This window comes from Calonectris borealis, chromosome 3 (assembly GCF_964195595.1).
Source record: "Calonectris borealis chromosome 3, bCalBor7.hap1.2, whole genome shotgun sequence".
NCBI classification, from domain to species: Eukaryota; Metazoa; Chordata; class Aves; order Procellariiformes; family Procellariidae; genus Calonectris; species Calonectris borealis.
In genome coordinates, this window is record NC_134314.1 from 81,458,576 (window position 1) to 81,480,505 (window position 21,930).

Here is a 21,930-nt window from a genome sequence, read left to right on the forward strand (position 1 = left end):
TTTCAACAACATAAGTTCTCCTTCTGTTCCTATATTTAAACTTTGCTAAAATGATCTTGCATGCTATTCTCTTCATATGCTTTTACCTAAGATGGAGCACATTGACAGTTTCTCCTTTACTAGTTAGTGCCATAGATGTGATTTGCTTCTCTAAGTCTGCAGTAAGAAACATGATGGACTTCTGGCAATTTTGTCAAAGATGCTTTTCCAGTTTGTTTTTCCTACCTCTGAAGCTCTCTGATGGGAACGCTGCTACCATCTATTGTTAGACAAATTTGGAGCAGACTGGGACAATCCAATTTATACTGACTTAATGCTGTCATTTGCCAGTAGGGCTGCACGTGGGGCTTATGGTTTCTGCCTGCTGTTAAAAGACTTGCAGAATAGAGCTGCAGAATAAGTGTGTATTCTACAACGCACATTGAAGAACAAATGGCAAGAGACATGTTAAAGATCATGGGGTTTGTCCTCTATCAGTTATTTGAAATGACTCCTCTGCTTCAGTTATTCATCTTTGCGATCTGTTTGGAGTCACTTTGGGTTTTAAGATATTAGAAGGAACCTTGACTCTGAACACTCAGTATTCCTGTGAGCAAAAGAAGCTTGGAATAACTGAAGACATCCAGAGGATACACACATGAGTAATGCTGACAAAACACATCACATTTAAATGCAAGCGTTCTGATTTTTGTTGTCCTAAAGGGAATTAATTCTGGAACTGAGCTGTCCAAAACTGCAGAGTCATCCATTAGGCATTCAAGTAGTTGTTCAGTCTTTTTTCAAAATTCTTTCATTCTTGAAATTTCAAATATCTACAATTGTACCAAAGAATGTTTTCTTGCAAGTGTGGTATTTCATCCAAGTATTACTTGCATCTGTTTCAATTATTGGCCTTGCTCCCTGAGGTCTGCATTTTCCTGGAGATAGTATCCACTCAATGAATCTATACAGACAGATGTGAAATCTGCAGCATCCTCTAAGGAAGGTGGTTGAAATACTTTGTTTACTGGATAATGCTGATGAGGGAGTGATGATTCTTCAGTCAGTTCTTCTGAGTTCAATTATCAATTTATATGTGTGTGTGTGTATTAATTAAAAATAGCTGGAAATTTGTTTCTAGTACTTCCTGTTCTTACAAGCTAATGTTAGGCATCCCAACTCAAAGAATTTATGACAGAAGTTTTGAAAACATGGAAGAAAATCAAGTATCCATCTTTTTGGCTAAGTCATTGGAATTCCTTTGCATCTTCTTGAATATCCCATGTAAATGAGAAGAGGAGCATCTCTAATCATTTTAGCTTTTCAGTAGTAAGATGCAGTTCCTCTGCCTGCTTTCCAGCTCAAGGGGAGTTTTCAGGTGGGAGACTGTATTGAATAATAAGAAATTGAATGTTCTTAATTCAAATTGGAATGGATATAGTTTTCAAGTAAGAGTAGAGATTCTTTGCTGCTTACATTAGAAGTAGTGAAAATTAACGTTGTAGGAAGTCCTCTGAATCCGTTGTCTCCATCATTATATGAATGTTTTTGTTCATACGCATAAATGTTTGAAGAAAAGCCTATCTCTGAAATAAGTTGTGTGAACATTTGTGGTTTTTGGTATCTTCCAGGGACCATCAAGATGAACTAGAAGTTTATTGAGATGGGCACTGCACAAACACAATGAAACATCAGTTATGGTAGGCATTTATGTGTGGAAACAAAGCTTGTCCATTATTTTCTTTCTGTCATTCTCTATTTAGTACTCTCCACAATGATGATAGAAGGGGTTAGAAATAGAACTATGTAACACAAGTGTTACAAATGTAACACAAGTGGCTAAAAATACTTAAAACCTTTTTGAGGTTGTCATTGCTATTGCATTGTACAGAAGCATTTTACATTAAGAGATAGAGCAACAAATTTGATTTACTTTATCTTTTAATACTTATCTAGCTATTTTCAAGGAGCCTGATAGTCTTTGAAGTGGACACGTGGTGGCAGTGTTTGGTAATTCAAAATAGCATTGCATCCTTACATTTACTTTCTTATCTCCTGATTTCATCAGCTTTGTTATATGTGTCTTTAATTGTGGCCGTTGCTTCTGGTGAAACTTTTTCCTCTCCTTATTTGTTTCAGATCACTTTTGGAGAAATTGAACACCTCTGAAAAAATGTTTTGCAAAGAGCATTTTATTAATTAGATAGAGGTTCATCACATTCACCACATTATTTGCTGAGGACTTTTCAAATTTGCCAGAAGTTCATCAACTCCCCCTCTCCTCAGGTAGTTTAAGAGAATGAGTTCTTTGGATTTAATAAATAGTTTATTTTAATAAATTATTGTTTATTACCAAACATAAGAAGGCATTGACGTTCCTAAAAGAAAAAATTCCAGATTGTTCTTTGTTAATTGCTGTGGTATCATGAGAAATCTTATCTCAAAAGCAAAATATATCTTTTGAACAAAAATAATAATTGTCAAGGAATGTGTTTATTGAGAAAATTGTTCTGAGGTCTCAGCCTTATTGCTGTGGTAATGATTTTTCAGTGTGTTAAAACTGAAATGTGCTATTCATATGCCACCCTGTGAAGAAGATATAGTTGAGCATTGCTTGTTGGGTGGCCTTTGAAAACCTTGTCCACAGTAGCACTTTCAAACCATGCGGAGAGGTTGCAGTTAAAAAAGATTTTCATTCACATGAAGTAGTTTTTGTACGCTGTGAAAGCTTGTGTAGAAATGTTGGAACATCCCCAGCAGAGCTTGTTTTTGCCTTATACTACATTAGTGCATCTGGTCCATGTATGGTGTATCACCTTTTTTTCATAAATTGGTCTGCAGATGCGGAGCAGATTCCTGGCTGGCGTAAACTATTCCTGTCCCATCTACTTCAGTGCAGATCCTTTACTCCACTAAGGATCTGCCCCATGCTGTTTGGGTTTCCCTTGAAGTGGATTGGTTCCTAGCTGTGCTTCTTTTTCAGGCTTGCGTACTTTTAGGGGACTGGAAGAAACACCTATGTATTTCAGATAGAATTGCTGTATAGCAAAGCCTAATTAAATTAGTGGCTTACTTCACAGGGAAGTGGGGATCATGTATGGGACTTCACAGCTATAAACCAGATTCTTAATTCTTTAATCTTTTTGTGTTTCAGAAAGAACTTCACCTAGAGTAGAAATAAGTTTTCTTTTTGAGGCTTTTTCAGGGGCAATGCTATAGGTTAGATCACCTGATTTTTGCTTTTTAAAAATTTTCAAGGATAAATGCAGATCTGTTATTTAAGAAGTCTTTTAAGTCATATAGATTTTCAGATAGAAATTGACTGAAAGGGAAATGCCTGCTGTTTGCCTTCCCTGGGCCCCAGGCAATAGGATGTAAATATGGGTAGTGAATACTGTGTGAGATCAAACTGGCATTTTTTCTGAAGGTGAGAATCCAAGACAATATATACAATTAAAGCCAACAGCCTTGCCTACCAAAAGGAGTCCATGCCTTCTGGCATTCTCCACTGAATACCTCCTCTGTTCCTCTCCCATGTATATGCATCTCACAGTTTCTCTACAAAAAAAAAAAAAAAGCGTAGTAGAACCAGCCAGCGCCAGTTTGTTTTCCATGTTTTCTTTTCTCTGTAAGGGATTAGTTGTAGTAACAGATTTCATGTGCCAGAAAGTGGGTGAACATTAACTATTTTGTCATGCACTGATCCTTCCCACAGCCCTGCAAAATTTGAAATGCAGGAATGGTTATTCATTAACATTTCTTTGTGTCTACAGGAAGTACATTTACTATGTAAACATGTTTTATATAGAACATACAGCTGTTTTGAACGAGCACTCAATGAAACATAAGAGTACAGTGCCTACACTGCCACTTCAGAAACTCAGAGATACCACAGCATTGTGTTTTGGAAGAGCAAACACACAAAGACTTTGCCTGGAAAAACGAATGCTGGAAGTGTCTTAAAAAAAAAATCTTTCCTTTAATTTGTTTGATTGTTTTTATCTGAAATGCTTGTACTGAACTATTGATGTGTAGTCAATATTTAGAAGTGGGGTGGGTGGGGGTGTGTTTCTAAACATGCTGTTAAACATCTGTTATGCTGATTTTAGTAGAGATCCCATTAGAGAAGGAAAGTTCAAGCACCATCAGATAGTCCATTTTTAATAGACTGTGGAGTATATTACCACCGGAAAAAAACTTACGGCATGGAGAAAATGTGCCTAGAATAGCTAGAAGAATCACGCGTCTCTTGTCCTGAGAATGTCAGTCTCAAATTTGGGAGGAGCTTTACTAGTAATGCTACTCCTGTGTGTAGTAGGTGGAACTGTGTCTGATACACCTCTCTGCAAGCAACTCCACTAGTTAACTCCACCTTAAGTGCATTTTGTGGAGTGGGACGTTTTCTGAAAAGGTGAAGAACGTTTCTGCTTCCTAGAAAGAGCAGTCAGTGTTTTTGGCTGAGCTGTCGCCTCTAGGTGGCTGAAGCTGGTTTGCCCCTTCAGAGCTGTAGGATGGTGCGTTTACCAAGGTACTTCTCAAACAGGCTGCACTCTGTAGGCCCTCCCATGTAAAGTTTACTATTTCTGAGGACCACAGGACCGAGTAGCATAGGTGTGCTGTGGAGAGGGGTTATGACAGCATACCAAGCCCTTGGATAGCTCTCCACTGCACAAGGGGGGAGGTATTGAGGTACTGAGTTACCTGGCATTTGGACCATGGGCTGGTATACTGTGGTTTTGTGTTTGACCTTTATCTGAGATAATCCTTGCTCAGAAAAGCCCAAGATGGGAGAAGGGCGTCTTGGTCATCTAACGTGATGTCTACATGCATCTTCTATATGTTAACTTTTATTAAATATTAAGGAAGGGGAGGGTTTTAATGGGAAAATAATAATTCTCTTAAGCCAGCAGGATAGTACAATGATAGGAGATGTCAATTAGATGAGCTCATAAATTTTGGACCAATGGCATCTGTGCAAAAGTGGAAGGTTAATTCTATGCAGTTGGTAAGAAAAAGTAACAAAAAAAAAAAAAAAAAAAGCTGCTGTTGACCCTTCAGGATATAATGCATTTGTGTCAACATGGACTCTGCCCAAACATTGTTCTGCTGTGGAAGCAGCTGGATGCCCTGCCCTCTGGTTTATATAGCACCAAAGGGAGGGGGTAAGGAGAGATGAGGTGAGGGAAGAGGGAGGGGGAAAAAGAGGCAGGAGGGAAGATAAAGCAAACCCAGCTCACCTCTTCGACACCGTGCTCTGAACTGAAAATGTCCTGCGACTGACCTCTTGGCACTTATTTCTTGATATTTAGGGACCTGCATCAGCAGAGAAAGTGTGTCTACCTCAAAGTCACAGGCATTGTTACGAGGAAACGAATTTTCTGCTTCCTTTACAAACATTTTTCTTTGGGAGGGTAGGCAGAGATGGGAAAAGTGGGGCAGGGGAGAAAGTAATAGCTATTTCTCTCTGGCCTGTTACATTCGAGGTCTAATTTATAGTATTCCATGTAGCATGATGGTGTCATTTTAATGGTGTATTAACACTGAAGTCTGGAATATTTATTTGGTTGAAAAATGCATCTGATACTAAATACATCTCTGGGGAGATGGCTGTGGGATGATTACAGAACTGATGGCCATCAAATTGATAGCATTTCTCTGTCCTCCTGAGTCTTCTGCTGTAAAAGCGGGACAGGGCATTTTCTGGTTAAGAATAATGGTCTCTGTGCTATCCTCAGGGACAGACGTGGCCCAGCACCTGCGCTCTGAATCCAGGACAGACAGAGCTGCTACACAATTATCTTCCAGTTTGCTGTTAATTTCTATTCAGATTAATCAGTAGTTGCTCGACGTGAGGAATCACATTGTGAGCTTTAAAGCTTTACCACACACCATTGCTGTTTATTTATTTACAGTCTATTATTCATGCTAGAAATACTGGCCAATTTAACCTGATTTGTAATCTTCCTTCCCTTTTTTTTTTTTTTTTTTTTTTTGGCTGACGTCTCCCATGTGATTTGCATATGTATAAAGCCAGGAGGGTTTATTGCTGGGTTGGTTTTTTTTTGGTTGACTGTCTGTACCAGGTAATATGAGATAGTGCCCAATAGAGATTCTTACTTTAAACCAGATTAATGTACTGAAGCAAGAGAGACATTACTGATCTCAGGAGAGGGACCTGAGCATTATAACTGCATTTTGTTTATTACTTGCACTGTGGCTGTGACTGGATGTCCTAAGTGACATTATAAATTGTCTAAACTGAACTGGATTTCTCAGCTTCATTGTGTCATGCTATGTACAGATCAGGAGTGAGCAACCACCTCTGCAAATACATGTTCTTGATTCATGGAGATTAATTTAACATGGACTGTGTCAAAGCTATGCTATGGATATTTTGAGTTTATTTTCATTGACATTCAAGCAAGGTGCAGTCCTGTCTGTGGAAAAGACAGGACGCATGATGTAAGGCGCCCTGCATCCCTGCATCTGCAGCACGATGATCTATAGCTGTGACTTCTGCAGTCTCATAGGAAACAGGGTGTGAGCGCGAGTGCGCTGGTCGTGTACGTTGGTAGGTCTGTGACGGTGGGGATTAACTTGCCAACACCCTTGCTGGATGGCAGGGATTGCAGCTGTTAGCAATCAAGAGGAAGCTATCGTTTCCTTTTGACTTTTACAGACTGGCCTAATATAAGTTCTATTTATTCAGGTGCTTTTATCCAAATTTTCCAAAGATCCTGAGTTTGACCTTTGTATATGTAGTTTCCCCTCCAATTAATAAAAAGCATTTAGAAATGTCAAAGATGAGACTAGAAGGGGCCTCCTAGGTGCTATATGCTGCTGTTACAGCCAACCAGATTGCACACTATCTTTTTCAGCTGTATCAAATACCAGAAATAATTTGTCTCTCCTACTCTTCTGTTTGCTGTACTGCTGTATCAGAACCTTGCTCAGGTTGCTTAGAAACCCTCTTCTAGTATCCAGTTTTTATCATGGCACATTCATATTCATTTTTTCTTGTGCCAGTACTGTCCCCTTGTTGGTTATCTCTCTATCTAATGTTTACACATCACTTCGATGTATTTATAAGGAACCATATCCTTTCTCAGTCTTCATATTGCTAGGCTAAACAAGCTCAATCTCATAAAATAGGTTCGTTATTTCCTGGATATACCCAGTAGCTTTCCCTGCACCTGTTCTGGTTTCAGTTCCTCACCTACGGGACCAGTCTTGCACAACCCTCCCAGTCTTTCAGATGAGGCTGCACCACCATCTAGCATAACAGCAGAAATATCTGCCTGCCTTGCCTGCACTGGCTTTACTTCACATGCTACACACTAGGACCACACCCGCCTTTGCAACATCTCCTGCTGATGGGTCCTGGTCATTCTATAATCATCTAATAAATAAAGGTCTTTTTCCTCTTGATCTTCCTTAAGTCAGCATGCAGGGTTTGGTTTTTCACTCTGGAACAATGCCATGCATTTATTCAGATCTCCCTTGCCCCTTCCTCGCTTGAAATACTTGTTAAAAATATCGCCACTGATCTTACAGCTTCACATGGTGCATTTTTTTCAGGCTCCTGAGATGGAGCCTACTCAGTCCCTTTTTTAGATCACAGCTTCTTAGGATGCAGTGGCTTCCATCTCCACAGCCTCCTTCCCATTAGCCATCCTACCTTTGCTTCCACCTTTTACATCACCATCCCTCACAACGCCTGGTGGTGAAGCCTTCATCTAGATTTCAGGTCTGTGAAATGCTAGAACATTTGTGATGTCTTTAACTTCAGAAGAGCCTCATTTTCCATGGTTTTCATTATATTTAATGCCTAATTATTTTTTACTTTGGTTTTTTGGGTAAGGTTGAGGCCAGATCAACTGGAATAATTTTGACTTTGGTGGTACACTTTCTCATCCCTAATGTAACTTCTTCAGAGGCCAATCCCAACTTCCAGCATTTATGTGATCTTTACTTAATCCAGTACACTTTTTGAGGTGATCATTCATCCATGTGACTTTGATGCCGCCCTTACAGAGTTCTTCCTTTGGCCAGAGGTTTGATATTTCACGTAAGTTTTGTCTTGAAGACATTCCAGGTTTCTTTCAAAATCCAGGTCAATGAGATTTTCAACCCGGTTCACTACACTAACACATCCCATTAAATTCTCAAATGTAATTAAATTCCCAAATTTAATTTCCATCACTTTATCCCATAGGGCAGAAGCACAAACGAGAAGTTTGTGTTGGTTCTGTAAAAGCCTGTAAAGTGTCTTTGATTTTAGCCCAGCACCCTTCTCACGGGTAAGGTGAATGGGTAGTGGAGCTTGTCTGCTGCTGCCATGCACCGGTGCCCCGAGCCAGGGCAGGTGTTCCCGCGCGAGTGGGGATATGCAGGTGCAGGGCTGGGTGCTCACTTCAAGAGGGTCGGACACCCACCCTCAGCTCCGTCCCGTTCCTGCAGCGGCATGTTTGAACAAGAAACAATAACACACTCGGTAATGGCGCGAGTAAAGTTTTACAAAGAGAGCAGGTGTGCCTGCTTGAATGATAAACTCTTCCCCCATGTGACGATAAGATAAGTGATGCGAATCTTGTGATTTAGTTAATGTTTCTGTCTTTAGCCTGCTGTGTACACAGCACCCTGCTGGATAAGCTGCCCAGAACTGTGTGCCTCTGTATGCACAGAGCTATAATAGTCAGCAATATCATTGTCTCACCTGGTGTCCTTAACTAAACAGCCTTTAATCATTATATATCGTTAATATGTGTTCCTTATTGTACAGTGCAGCAGCTACCTTGCATTAAGAAAGGCCAGTGCCAACATTAAATAATAACATTGGCTGTGACTGGAGGGTCTTGTTTCACTGCTATTTCAGGCTGTCACGTTTCTCTGGAACAGTATTTAAATTATGTCTGAATTTAGGCAAATGTTTTTGTTCAGTTGCCTTGAGAATTAGAGTTAATCCATCTTTCTCACCAAGGGAAAATTCCTCCAGAGGCATCTTGCTCTTGTTTCACTGCTTATTGATTATCACTCCCAGTTTGCACGTTACTGGCTGCGACGTTCCAGCTGCATTTGAATGAGCAAAAGAAAAGCCAGCTGGTGCTCTGTTGTTCTGATTTTTATATCAGCATTTTGGTTTCAAAGACATTTATCTAATCTTATTAACTGGCTTTACCAAGAGGATTTCCTCACAGACTTAACTGGAAGAAAACAAATAGGCAGCAAGGAGGGGGTAGTGGAGGATCTCTTCTGTTAGTCTGCACAGAAGCACTGGGAGAAAAAATAAATCAGGTTTGCCATTGACTCAAATGCTGGCACGTCCCGACTAAGGCAAAGCTCCTGAATTTCCCTTATGTGAATGCCTGTAAGAAGGCAAGGCAATGGGCATTTTCCTTCCACGCATGTGCAGAGAGAAGGCCAGAAGGCACAACCAGCTGCGGAGGGAAAGGCAGGCAGCGGGCCCATGCCCGCGCTCAGGGGTCTGGGGCTGTGGCCGTGTCCCTGGCATGTCTCTGTGCTCCCTTTCTAGTGGGAGCTTGCTTGTTATGTGTGGGGCTTTTTGCATGTGACTGAGAGCCACATGTACACTCAGAGTGAAGAAATGGAACAGATTTGGGGAAATCAGTTCAAATGGTGCCTACACATTTGGGATCTCTAAGGTTGAGGGTAGCAAGCATGCAGCCTAAGGTCCAAATTCCCAATGAGGCACATGCACAGGTCATGGTATTCATAAATTCAGAGTCTTATTTGACATAAAATACAGTAACATGAATGTACAAGCATACGTATTTTATTGTAGGGTTCCTTAAAAGTAGTAGCTGCCTAAAACAGGATTTCTACTATGAACAAAGAATCGTATCTTTAGTCAGTATCTTTGTTAATATAGCAACTCTCAACTTCACCAAACAGGGGCTGTATGTCCAGGAATTCCTCTGACAAAGGGCACCCCAGAATCTGGAAGATTATCCAGTTACAATTTAAAGAAACTTACAGCAAGGATGACTGACTAAAGAGAGAAGTGTCTGAGAGCATTAAGAAAAGAGAAAGAAAGAGCATGTGAGTGAGAGAGCGCTTCACTTTCTCGTAGGGGTAAAGTGAGGAGAATTATACCTGTCCTTATGTTTTGTGATGGGTGGAGTCAAAGTCCCTGGTGTTGGGTATGGACTTGCTTGCTTTGCGTCCTTTCTTCTTCTCTTCTCCTTCTCTCTCCCTCTTTTGCTTTGTGCAGACCCCATACTTACATGAAAAACTTGCATTGATTCTTAAGGAATCTTTTTAGATTTACATGTGTTAGCAATGAGGGGCTCTTAACTTAAAAGCTCTGTTTGGGGTAGCACTGACAGAAAATAAAGGATTGCTGTTAGTCCTGGGCTGAGTCAGGGGAGTGGCAGATGGCTTCATCTCCTGGGAACAAAAGGGAGGTTCCAGGGAGCTATTGCCTTGGAAATCCCACCCGGAGCAGGATCATCAAGAGCTACTGGCTCTTCCTAACTCTCTCTAGGTGCTGGGAATTGTCCATAGAGGAGACTGTATTATCATGGCTGGAGGGAGAGTTGCATGATGATGCATTCCCATCCTATGCCCATCACAGGTATTGCCATCCCTGAGCAGGCACAAGAGTGTGTCCAGTTGATTCTGAAGCGTTTGAGATTGACTGCGGATCAAGCCCATTCACTCTTCCTCATTGCTAACAGCGCCTGCTTGACTCGCCCTTCGGCATGACTGGGCAAACCTTACTGCAGCTTCTGATCTGCTCCAGCCACCTTCTGCTTCAGCCAGCGTGGCCATGAGGCAATGGATTGCCTGGGAGCTCTGAGTTATGCACTGTAGCCTCTCTGGGGGCTGAAGGATGGTACGCTGGAGTGCGCCCGCCTCCTTCCAGTTTGCAGACCCATCCTGCCCTGGCAGTCACGGGGTCATCACACCACCTTGTGCTCGGGTGTTTTTATAGAATGACATAAAGGGAAGAGAAGTCCTGAGGACTAATGGAAACAAAACACCTATTACTGAGAGTGCATCTGTTAGAATGACATCAGTGCATCTATCATGATGAAAATTCTATGTTTCTCCCCAGCGAATGGACCTACGTTTCTGTAGGCTTAGTGCCTGTACTCATGGGGAGACTATTACAAAATAAGTGAGAAATTAGTGTGTGGGTGAATTTAAAACAATGCTCTGAATCAGCTCCTTGAATGGATGCTTTTATTCCTCATAAAGAACGCCTTTTGGTCACTCTACTTAACCCACCTCCAGAACTGGCTAAATATAAGCAGCACTCAGTAGAAAATGAGGGTGCCCAGGCTGGAAGTTAATACAGAGCAGCCACTCTGGGCTATTTCCCTATTGCAGCCATGTTCTGAGATGAGAAAAGCTTCTTCGTTCTCCAAGTCTTGCATTGTGCACCCGAAGTGGAAGATTTATTTATTGTGTGAACAGATTTGTTTCCTTCTCTACTCTAATTTAAAACACATTCAATCAAGCAGGGGCCTTTTGAAAATCTGGATGCGCAGCAGAGTGATGGCTTTTGATTTTAAGATCTGAGTCACTGTTTCCCAAGTCCCCATGCCTGAACCCAGGCTATCAAAAAGATCTTAACTCTATAGGATGAATAAAGCAGTCAGTGGTCTTCTTTCTCCTGGTAAAATTGAGTTGCTTGTGCTAAGAATAAAGCTTGCATGTCCAGTAAGTGAAGCTTTGTTGGGGCATCCTCCAAGGATATGATAAAGACCATGCCCAATTTTTACTTCACCACTGATTAAGAAGCAAAGTTTCCCACCTGTGAGAAATTTTTGTGTGTTTGAGATTTAGTGTCAGTCCAAAGTGAGCCAAAATTGCCTCTAACCAGAATTTTCTCACAATGGGATCTCACAGCCCTGTGGCTCCGGGATCTCAGGAAGGGGTCTTCTCTTTGCACTGCACAGAGCTGCAGACTGCCCGCTGCTGCACACCCAGCCCTTTCCAAAGCTGTGTCCTTAGCGGTACTCTGCGGCCGCAGACAGACCCCGTACAAGCATGCAGACGCACAGACAGGCTTTGCACCTGACTCTAACATGGTCAGAACACAGGAGATAAAGATCTGAAGAACCAATAAGCACATTTATATACCTTTGTCTATTTCTATTTCTCATCCTTCTGAAGAGTTGGAAAAGGGTGAAGCTATCTAAATTATTCAACTTCTTTTTCCAATTGGTAGTTTTCCTTCAGAATCGTGTCTAGGTAGACTTGTTCCCTCTGTCCTTAGAGGGTTCCCTGATTCAACTGAAATTCCTGCAAGAAAGTGTGCCTGTGTTTCCCCTTTTTCATCTGAAGCTTATTATTTAGTCACTGTTAAAGGACTTTTGCATCCTTCTCCTTACCGACAGCAGGCTTCTTTGCTTTACTGCTGTTAATTTGCCTCTGTGTTGCTGTACCCTGTTGAACTATCTCCTTGCCTAAGCAACCTCTAAATATTCCCACTGTTGGATCAGTGCACGGTTCGTGAGTGACTGACTCTCCAGCAGAGAAATGCTTCGGTTTCCACAGTAGAAGAGGGATTCCAGTCCATCACAATATTTTATGACTTAACAGGGCCATCTAAACTGCCTAACTTCTACCATAATTCTTAAATTGCACATAGATAAATAGAAGAGTGTTATCTTGTGCCACCTGCAATGTTAAAACTCATTTTTCCCCACTGATAAAAATAGATATAAATGTACATTATATGTATAAAAGTCACACCCACTTACTGGAGATTGATGCCCATGATAAAGATTTCCCATTTCAAATTGCACTTTGAGAACTATCAGTTAATTTTTAATAAATTTAATCTAAGAGCTTTTATCTTGTAGTGTCCTGGTTTCTTAATTAAAATGCCATATGGTACCAGGTGAAATGCTTTGTGGAAGAAATCTAAATCTCCTGTGTCATTCTTTTGCCCTTATTAATCAAATGTGTGGTCCAACAGCTGTTGAGCATCCTCTGTACAATACTTTTTCTACATTTCATCATGGCAAAGTACCCTCCTTCAGGCTCGGAATAACTACAGAGTCAGAGCTTAGAAGGAGTCTTCTAGGTTTGTACACAAGACCTATTTCTGTTCCAACCAAGGTGGGTGTAATCCGTTTGTAAAGAATTCATTCAAAGTTTGCCAGTCACTTGGGAAACAGCTGCAAGATGACTCCACTATCAACATTTGGCAGGAATCTGTCTGCGTAGTAGTTTGGAAGAAGCACAAATTCATGACACTCTCTTTTTTTTCCCATGAAATATTGTACAAAATGATGACTTGGTGTAGATGAATGCTGATGCACACCTCCACATCTGGGATGTGAGCGACTGGTTTAATGAATTGTTTTAATTAGTTCAGGTTCTGTGGACTTAACTGTATATCTAGACCACATGTTTCATCTCACCTAGCAAAGAAGTAATGCCAGAATTCAGGTCCAACTTCACTTTCATAGAAATCTACCTTCGGTTCCAACTTAAATACCAAGTGTTGACTCCCTGCTGAAGTTGGCTACTTCTATGAATTTCTCTCTAGGCTGTGGATATTTACAGTGCCTTTCCTTTGCTTGAATACCTGTGTCTTAGAGACACTCAAAGCCACCCTAGTTTTCCAGGTGGGTATTCCATCCCTTTTTCTTCCCCTTGGTCCCCGTTCCCAACCCTTCTGCCAAGCAGATACCCTGGGAGCATGGGCTGTGGTCTCCACCGGAGGGAGCTAAAGTATGAGCTGGCTTCCACCCCGCAGCAGCAGCATTGTCCCTCCCCAGGGGCTGGGCTGGTGGAACAAGCCCTTCACCCAACCGCCCATGCTTCCTTTGAAAATTTGGTTATTGCACTTCTGGGGAAGACAAAACCTGAAAACCAGCTGGCCAAAGACCATACATTGTTGGGTCAAATATTAATGAATAAGGACAGTAAGTCTTCCCAGAATTTTTCTTGGCTGTGTCTCCATTGCTTCTCTTCTCTGTACCTCCATAGAGATTTGCTTCATCATTTAACCTGTTTTTTGATGCCATGTAAATCATTGTCCAGTCTCCTTCAGTTACTCCTTTGAAGTGCCATCCTGTTGTGAGAGTCTGAGGACAACCATTTGCCACAGGGTGAGACAAGAGGCATCACATACGGATGGGTTAAAAGGAACTCAGTCAGTACATGCCCTTGAGATAGCAGCATTCTTATTTCTCAGGTTATAAAATCTTTCAGCTGTAAAGCAGAAGCTGCAACTTTAAGGTGTTTGTTGCAGCCAGTTTATCAAGTGCCCACGGGTGATGCTTTTATACTCAAAGAGAAGTGGCTGTTGACTGTTATTTCTCTATGCAACTCTTGTCCATCATCACTGTGATATCTACAGTATGGCTACCACCCTGCATGAGCACTGAGAAATTTAAGCCTATTTTAGTGAAGTATTTGCCTCCTGCTCTGTATTCACCAGCAGGTGGAAAACTACAGATCCAGCTTTCCTGGAGAAGACATGCAACAATAAGCAGCAGAGTTTTGCGTACGAAGGGTCCATGATTTCTGCAAATGGCTGATCACCTGAACTTGGCTTTACAGGTCACTAAATAATGATAAAAGGTTTATGTGTGAGGACTCACCTGAAACACAAGTGCCTTGTGGATGCATCTGTTTTCTGACTTTGAGTATGGTGGTGGATTTGTGGCCTTCTTTTCTGTGAAGAAAAGGAAACTTCATCTGTTTACATATGTGCGCTCATAATTTGTAAGAAACAAAGGTGTTAAAACACTTGCATATCCCTGCATAAATAAACAGCAAATAAGGACAAGGTTTCTGAATTTAGGATGCCTTTTTAGTGCGTGTTCTCAAAGGATTTTTCTTTTCTGAGTATAAAGCACTGTTTCCTTTGAAAAAAGAAAATGAACATGCACCATAAATGACAACTTGTTATGGATGTAAATATTAATTATACATTGAAATTCTGGAACTGTTTTTACTAGAAGCTTGTTAGCTTGTTAATTATCATAATTATCATACAAGGGGAAAGGGAAGGGAGAGAGGGAGACTGATTAGTGTTGGTAATTTGCCTCATCCTTTCTGTGCTGTTGCCTTTTTTTTTTTTTATTTTGGGAAAATTAATTCTGTGAAATTATCACTAGGGTGCTGTGTGCTCCAGGACACGTCTGTAAGACGCGGCATTGTTCTGGCAGAATGCAGACTTAATTCATGCTTGGCACCTTTCCTGTCCCTCTCCTCTTTGCCATCTTTGAGTCTGCCACTCTTGGGCAATGCCATATCGTGCACTGTTCTTTCCTCAATATAAAACAGAAGGGACAGACACACAGTGCTCCTGAAACCTCAGGCAAATACGGGTTGACAGAGGAATAAAAGAAAATGGTGGTGTTTTAATTACAATAGAATAGAGAGAAATTACCTCTAGGAAGCATAGGGCTGTTAGTGGGTACCACTGGGAACCACCGCTATCCTTAGTGTTTTGGAGTGGTCTTGGGGAAAGATTCCTACTCCTGCTGACCTTAATGGACTCTTGTTTTCTCTGCTTGCACCTATATGGGAGGGACAGCCCTGGGTCCTGAGAGGGGAGGGGAAAAAAAAAAGGGAAACAAAAAGTCCCATATATGGGACTACGTTTGCTCGTAGAAGAGTTTTAATTAACTCTGAGGTAGGAAACAAAAAGTGGGTTTAAATACCTATGTTTCATCATGGCAAAAATTTGCCTTTCAGGTTATTTAAGGTTCCATACTGCCTCCTGGATTGCTCTGGATATTCAGGAAAGATCTGGAAAAAGGTGGTTGTGAATCCGTCAAATCTGCAAAGGATACAGAATTAGTCAAATTCTGAAAAGGCTGTGAGAAACTTCAGAGGCACCTAATCCAACGAGATGAATGGGTGACACGGTGTCAGACAAAGTTCAGCTCTGTTCAGACAAAGTGTTGCACACTGAAGGGGAGGAAAAAATGGATGTGCTCATATGCCTTACAGGGCTCTCAATTACCTGCAGTGGCTTGGGAAAGGCAGCTGAGTGTCACTGTGGACGGCTCAGTGATCATTTGGATGCAGAGCACAGCTCTAATTTATTGGTCAGGCAAGATGTTAGACTGCAAAAGGAACAGGATAGAGAATAATGTGTAAAATACAAGCAATTAATAATGTAAGTCGATGATGCATTCACATTTGGAATAACACATGCAGGACTGGTCACCCAATACTCCCAAGTTCCACAAGAAGCCTGCACCAAAGCAAGACAGAGTTCGGAGAAAGGTGACAGCAATGGAAAAGGACATGTGAAATTTCCCATGTGAGAAGAGACTGAAAAGTCTGGACAGTTTACCTTTAAAAAAAGGTGAAAAAGAGGGGATTGGTATAAATATCGTAAAGGTAGGTCATGATATACAGCTAGCAAATAGAAAGCCTATTTGGCCTGTGTTACAATTCAGGAGCAAGAGAGGAGTGAGCGAATTGAAAAAGCAGCAATTTCAGAGCTGATTGAGAACAGAAAATGTTTTGCACATGTATCATTGGCCTCGATGGCACCAGACATCTGTTGCTAAGCCTGTAGCAGCAAGTGGTTTGTCATGACAGGAGTGGGCTTGTGGAGTGAACGGCTGCTGCGGGGGACCCACCACCCATGCTATGTGCCTTTGGGGCTTTTACACTGGACTAGACCTACTCTGATCCCACAGACCAAACGTTCATTAGCAGCAACTCGTCAGTCACGCTCCGCGGGTGCGTACTGTGGTTTATTTTCATCCAATGGAAATGTACTAGATAGATAGAAAAGAACACTCCACACTGTGAACCAAAGCGCGGTACGTGGGGACCATGGGGAGAAACGATTCAAAACCACACCTCAGATCCAAACTCAAATGTTAATGTCGGTGTATCTTTTGAGCCCAAGAACATACTAAGACTCAAAGTAAGGCTTGACATTTGTACTGTAAAAAAATGTCAGAATTATACTGAAGAAACTTGGAAGCTGATAGCTATTTTATTTTACTTTATTTTACTTTATTTTATTTTTATGTTTTTTTTTTTTTCCTTTTCATTAAGTGACAGTGAGGATGTAATATTTTGGGCTAAGGACCGAGGAAGACACTTATGACAGGAGTCTCTGATGTCTCTTCATAGCCAGTCAATTATGGCACGAAATGAAATATTCAAGTGTGTTTAATGCAAACTATTTGATAAACTTGTGCATCCTTAACATGCATTTATTTAGACAAATTTCTATAGTGTTTCTTGTCCTGCTGTTTCTTTATTGCTCTTGTCCACAGTGCAGACTCTGGAGTAGCCTTTGAAGTGAAAGCAGTCATATGTTACACCAAATCCAATAGATGAATTTTTTTAAAAATTATTTTGCTGTTTTCAGGTTGTCAGAGATATTCACATCTTTCACAGAACTAGAGCCAGGCTGAGGAGACCTTACAGAACGAACTGCAGAGTGAGGAGTAGGACAGTGGCGTGGGCTATGTGAACACATGGGGTTTGAGATAATTGCTGCCACCTGATCTAGTCCATCAAGACACACACATTAGGATTGCTCTTGCAAATGTCACTAGAGTGGGAGCAATGCCGTGTACCGAATACCCACAGCCCCACGGACACCTCGGTATCTGCACCATAGGTGGCTCTCTAACACATTCAAAGACAGGTTTGTGTTTTGAGAACTGGTTGCATTTCAGTAAACCTCACGAGCTCGTGCAGTGACAGCTCTCCCAACCTTAGACTTATTTAACTGGAGGTAGGCATTGCTATTATTAATATAAATGGTATCTATTTGTTCCTTATTTAGGTTTTGCCTAAGTAACACTCTAAAACTGTCTACCAACTACCAGCTATCAACCAGTAAATGGGACCAGGAGAGACAAGAAGTGTCTCAGCTCTGATAGCCAAGCCAGCACAGTAATTCAGGTGACAAGAAGTCTTCTGGAGGAGGTTTAGACCCATGCTAGGACTCTGCCAGGAAAAGAAAGGTTTCTGCTTGCTGAAGAGGGCCCGGGACCTCCTGTGCTGGGCTCAGCTGGGCAGTGCCGTGGGGACAGGGGACAGAGGTGGGACGTGGCAGTGCCCAAGCCGCTGGGCGGTAGCGAGCCCGATAGCGTGCCAGCGTTTGTGTGGCAGCAGGGGAGGCGTTTTCCTTCATGCATCTGCCCCCACACAGGCACTGAATGCGGCCATAGGGATACGTGACTCTATTACCAGTATAAACAACAGAAAGCGACGCAGCCCAGTTAGCTGTAAGGTCAGGGAGAGCAAGTGAAGACCACTGGACTGTTTGGTCCCCGATGGGTCTCAGCGGTTCCCCCGCAGCCCCTTCCTGCAGCCAGCGCATCCCAACAAAAGGTCTCGGGAAATTGCCCTATGGAGACCGTGGTGTGACATCTGGAAGATGCACCTATCTCTGAGGAGAGTAGCTCTGCTATAATTATTCATGTCTGATAATTAACCAGGATGTAATTAGATATAATCACCCTGACAACAGTGTGCACCTTTTTCAACAGACAAGGAGGAGGCCTTGTTGTCCACCTGTGTCTGATCAAAAGGGATAATAGAGGAGCAAGCCATTAGTGTGCACATGGTAAGAGAGCTGGGCCAGTGCTCCCATTGAAGGCCTGATAAGTGATACAGCCGGGCATGGGAGAAAGTAATTAATTCATGATATTTTTTTTAAACTGTCTTTGCCATCATGATCTCAGTTGTCAGCAGCCAACCTGTTTGAATAATGCTGCATTAAAAAAAAAAAAAAAAAGAAAAAAGGCTAGGGCAGCTAAAAGAGAAGAGAAACATTTTCTACACTATCAGCAGGGTTCAGTGAAATTATTGCGTCCTTTTGTTGCAGCAAACAACAAGGGAACAGCTGAAATGTTTTGTATCCATCTGTGCATGGCACCTACCCAAAACCTGCTTAACACAAATGCGCCAAGACCCGCGACAAGGGCCCTGTCCTCTGCTCATCCAGAAAGACCATGGTCGCGCATGGAAATCCCCAATCCACGGAAGGAAGGCTTAAAAAGGTGAGCTGGGAGTGCCTGGTGCCTGCCCGAGCCTTGCTCTGAGGGCCGGCAGAGGTCCTTTTTCTTTAGCCCCTAAAGGGGGGAAGCTGCACGTAGAAAAGAGCAGCAGTGGGGCTGCGGAGCCGTCTCAGGGATGCCTCAACACCTCGCGCAGCTTTAGTTGAATCGCCGAGAGCAGCCGCTTTCCTGCACATCACCCCCGACAGCCCTCTGCCCTCGCCCACGGCCACGGCCGTGCTGCCTCCCCGGGGCAGAAACGTGCGGCTTGCCCCCTTCCCAATGAATGGTGTCCATCAGGCTCCAGTGGAGGGCAAAATGGGACACCGGCGGTCACGTGCAAGGGGATGACCCAAGACCAAAAAGAGACATTTTACAGGGTTTCTCTCCAGAGGTGCTCCTGCCAGCCTGCTCGCTGAGGCTCGTGCCATCCATCTACAGGGACCTGAAGAGAAAGCATTTCCCAAAGGGAGATGTGCACGCACTTTTGCTGTACTGGAAAAAATCGTATCCGAACCGAACCTTTCTTTTGCAGGAGGAGGTGGACTAAATCCAACCCCCAAATGTCTCTGAAGTAAGATGAAGTTCACGCTTGGTTCCCAGATCTAAAGGCTGAAGCGGACTCTGCTCTTACACAGGGTAAAACCAACATTTCTGGCCTTCCGCTTTAGATCTTAGGTTTTCCTCCTGAGCACTGCGCTTAGCACAGGGTTTTCCCTCAGCAGCTTTGAATGGTCTTTCAGGATGCCAAAACGTCACTAGTTTGTACCTGAATTGCAGCTCAAGGCTTTCTGAAGAACAAGGTCTCCTAAAGCAGAAACTTTTTCATATGCTTTACATTAGAAATAATTAGAAATTAATACATTGCAGTAGAAAATGCTGTTAACTGGCTTTGTGATAGATTCTGTGCTACGTGCTCATAGACTGCCACAAAAAAGCCATGCTGAGGTCAGAGTCAGAGAACTGATATAGTCAACGTTTGGAGCCAAAGAAGTCTAGCCAGAAGTTAGTCTCTGTCTAAACGACCTAGCCACTGCACTATAATTTTTTTTCTGCTCCCTGGGTTGAACACGCGGGTCTTAGTCAGGCTCAGTGATGATACCTGCACCTGCCCATGCTTGATTCACCCTGTACAGGACAAGTTCTGGATAACCACCAGCTTCCCCCGTCTGTGCAGGATGGCACCAAGACAAGCTGTTTACAGTCGGACATCTGCCTTTCAACCAACTAGCTCAAGGTACTCATTCTTCCCCCATTCCCCCTTTGACACAAATTTTTATTTATTTTTCTCATTTATTTATTTTTTCTGTTTCCTCTGGATTTGCTGCTTTTTCCTGCAAGGCAGATGTGGGCAAATCACATTTTTATAAGCCCGAAGACAGATTTTTGTTGTTGAAATCTTGAAAACATTTGATGAGACTATAAACTAGGTTTTGTTACCTATAACCAAAGATCCCTTACTCCTGTGGTTTTCCAGATTCACCTGCCTCTTTCCATGTCTCCGCCTTGCCTTTGCTGTCTGACTGTGGGACCCTGACATGTACCATTGTGAAAACGCTGCAGACAAAGTACCCATTGGAGAGACTCTTCACCACATTAAGCAGAAATGTCGCTACTGGCACAATCAAAGCCTAAAATTTTGATTTTTCTAGATATTTCCCAGCATTTACTGTGTCTTGGCAATCAGTGCTGCATTCGCAGAAAGCAGGTACCGGAGCGGCATGGATACAGTTGAAATCCAGGTGCTTTAAAATACCATAAACAAGTCTTCTGGCAGTTTTCTGAGGTTTTTTATGTCGATACTTAGGCGTTTGGTTTAAGTCTTTCTAACACTGCCAGGGAGGCAGCCTCGCGCGGTGGGAGCAAGGCGGCCGAGCCGGAGGGGAAAGCTGGGCTGTGCGTGCCGGGCACGCTGCAGCAGCCACCCTGCCCTGCTGGGACCCCCCTGCTCTCTGCTCCCCTTCCTGCCCGCCTGCTGCCGCCTGTGCCCTTCCCGGCTCTTTGAGGCAGGGATCGTCTCTCTCCATGCGAGACCCTCACTGCCAGCATCTCCAAGCGTAACCGCACCGAGGGGGCCTGCAGGAGCTGTTTTAACGCGAACGTCAGTCTCTTTCCTTTCAGAAGCACCGAGTGGACCAGCCAAGCCCCGTTCGGTAGATCTTGTGCTCACCAGAGAGTCTCCAGCTATGGAGCTTCACCCAGGATCAGATGCCCATAACATTTCACAGTTGTAAGGCATCCTTGCCCCCTGCAAAAACAAAACCCAGCTATTGCTGCTTTGTAGCACTTTGGCCAAAGTGCTGGAGGGGAGAGTCATTTCCACCCCTACCTCAGACATTACACAGATGCCTGATGAAGCACGGAAGAAAGCAAGGCTAACGGGGGCCAGCCCAATTAGCGCAGCACCCTGGGCAGGGCGTTTCAGCTGGGCCCTCCGTACCGCCTGCCGGGCCGGGTGCAGATGTGCGAGCAATGAGTGACAGGCAGAGGAGCTGGGACCTGACTACATTCAAAATCCTTCCCTGAGATTTTCCTGCTTCCTTTTTCTCTTTTTCCCCTTTCACCACGTGAAACGCGCGGTGGGCTGTATGTGCAAACACTGACAGATGGTGACACTCGGCTCCAGCTCAGGCAGATTAGAAAGGGAACTCAGTGTTCAAGGGACCAATTACCACTCTGTCCCCTCGGGGAAGAGCATATCAGATGTTTACTGGGGGTTAATAATAAATGAATTGAAAAAAAAATTGGTCTTCGAACACCATATTCTGTGTATTCATGTCAGCAGGTTGTAATTAGCTAATTAAATGCTTGGACTGACAGAACGGCCCCAGTGGGGGTTGCAACATTGCAGACCGCTCCTGAAATATGAGCAGGAAACATCTTGGAATATGTAGGCAGGAGAGCAGTTAACACCTCACATTTAATGGGACACTTCTTCCTGCAGAGGTTACTGGGAGAGCTGGGAGGAGGACTTGCA

At 43.0% G+C, this 21,930-nt stretch overlaps 2 long non-coding RNA genes across 3 annotated transcripts; both read left to right on the forward strand.

Moving 5' to 3' along the window:
* Positions 1 to 179: 179 nt before the first annotated feature.
* LOC142080614 (uncharacterized) lies at positions 180 to 8,440 on the forward strand. Of its 2 annotated transcripts, none has more exons than XR_012673064.1 (3): positions 180 to 1,357; positions 1,611 to 1,679; positions 2,119 to 8,440. It is a non-coding gene; the product is annotated as an uncharacterized LOC142080614 (long non-coding RNA). The 2 variants fall into 2 exon arrangements; XR_012673065.1 differs by having other exon boundaries at positions 180 to 985.
* A 9,241-nt stretch (positions 8,441 to 17,681) lies between these two features.
* LOC142081410 (uncharacterized) lies at positions 17,682 to 20,729 on the forward strand. Its single transcript, XR_012673318.1, has 4 exons — positions 17,682 to 18,956; positions 19,489 to 19,592; positions 20,090 to 20,190; positions 20,431 to 20,729. It is a non-coding gene; the product is annotated as an uncharacterized LOC142081410 (long non-coding RNA).
* The last annotated feature ends 1,201 nt before the right edge of the window (positions 20,730 to 21,930 follow it).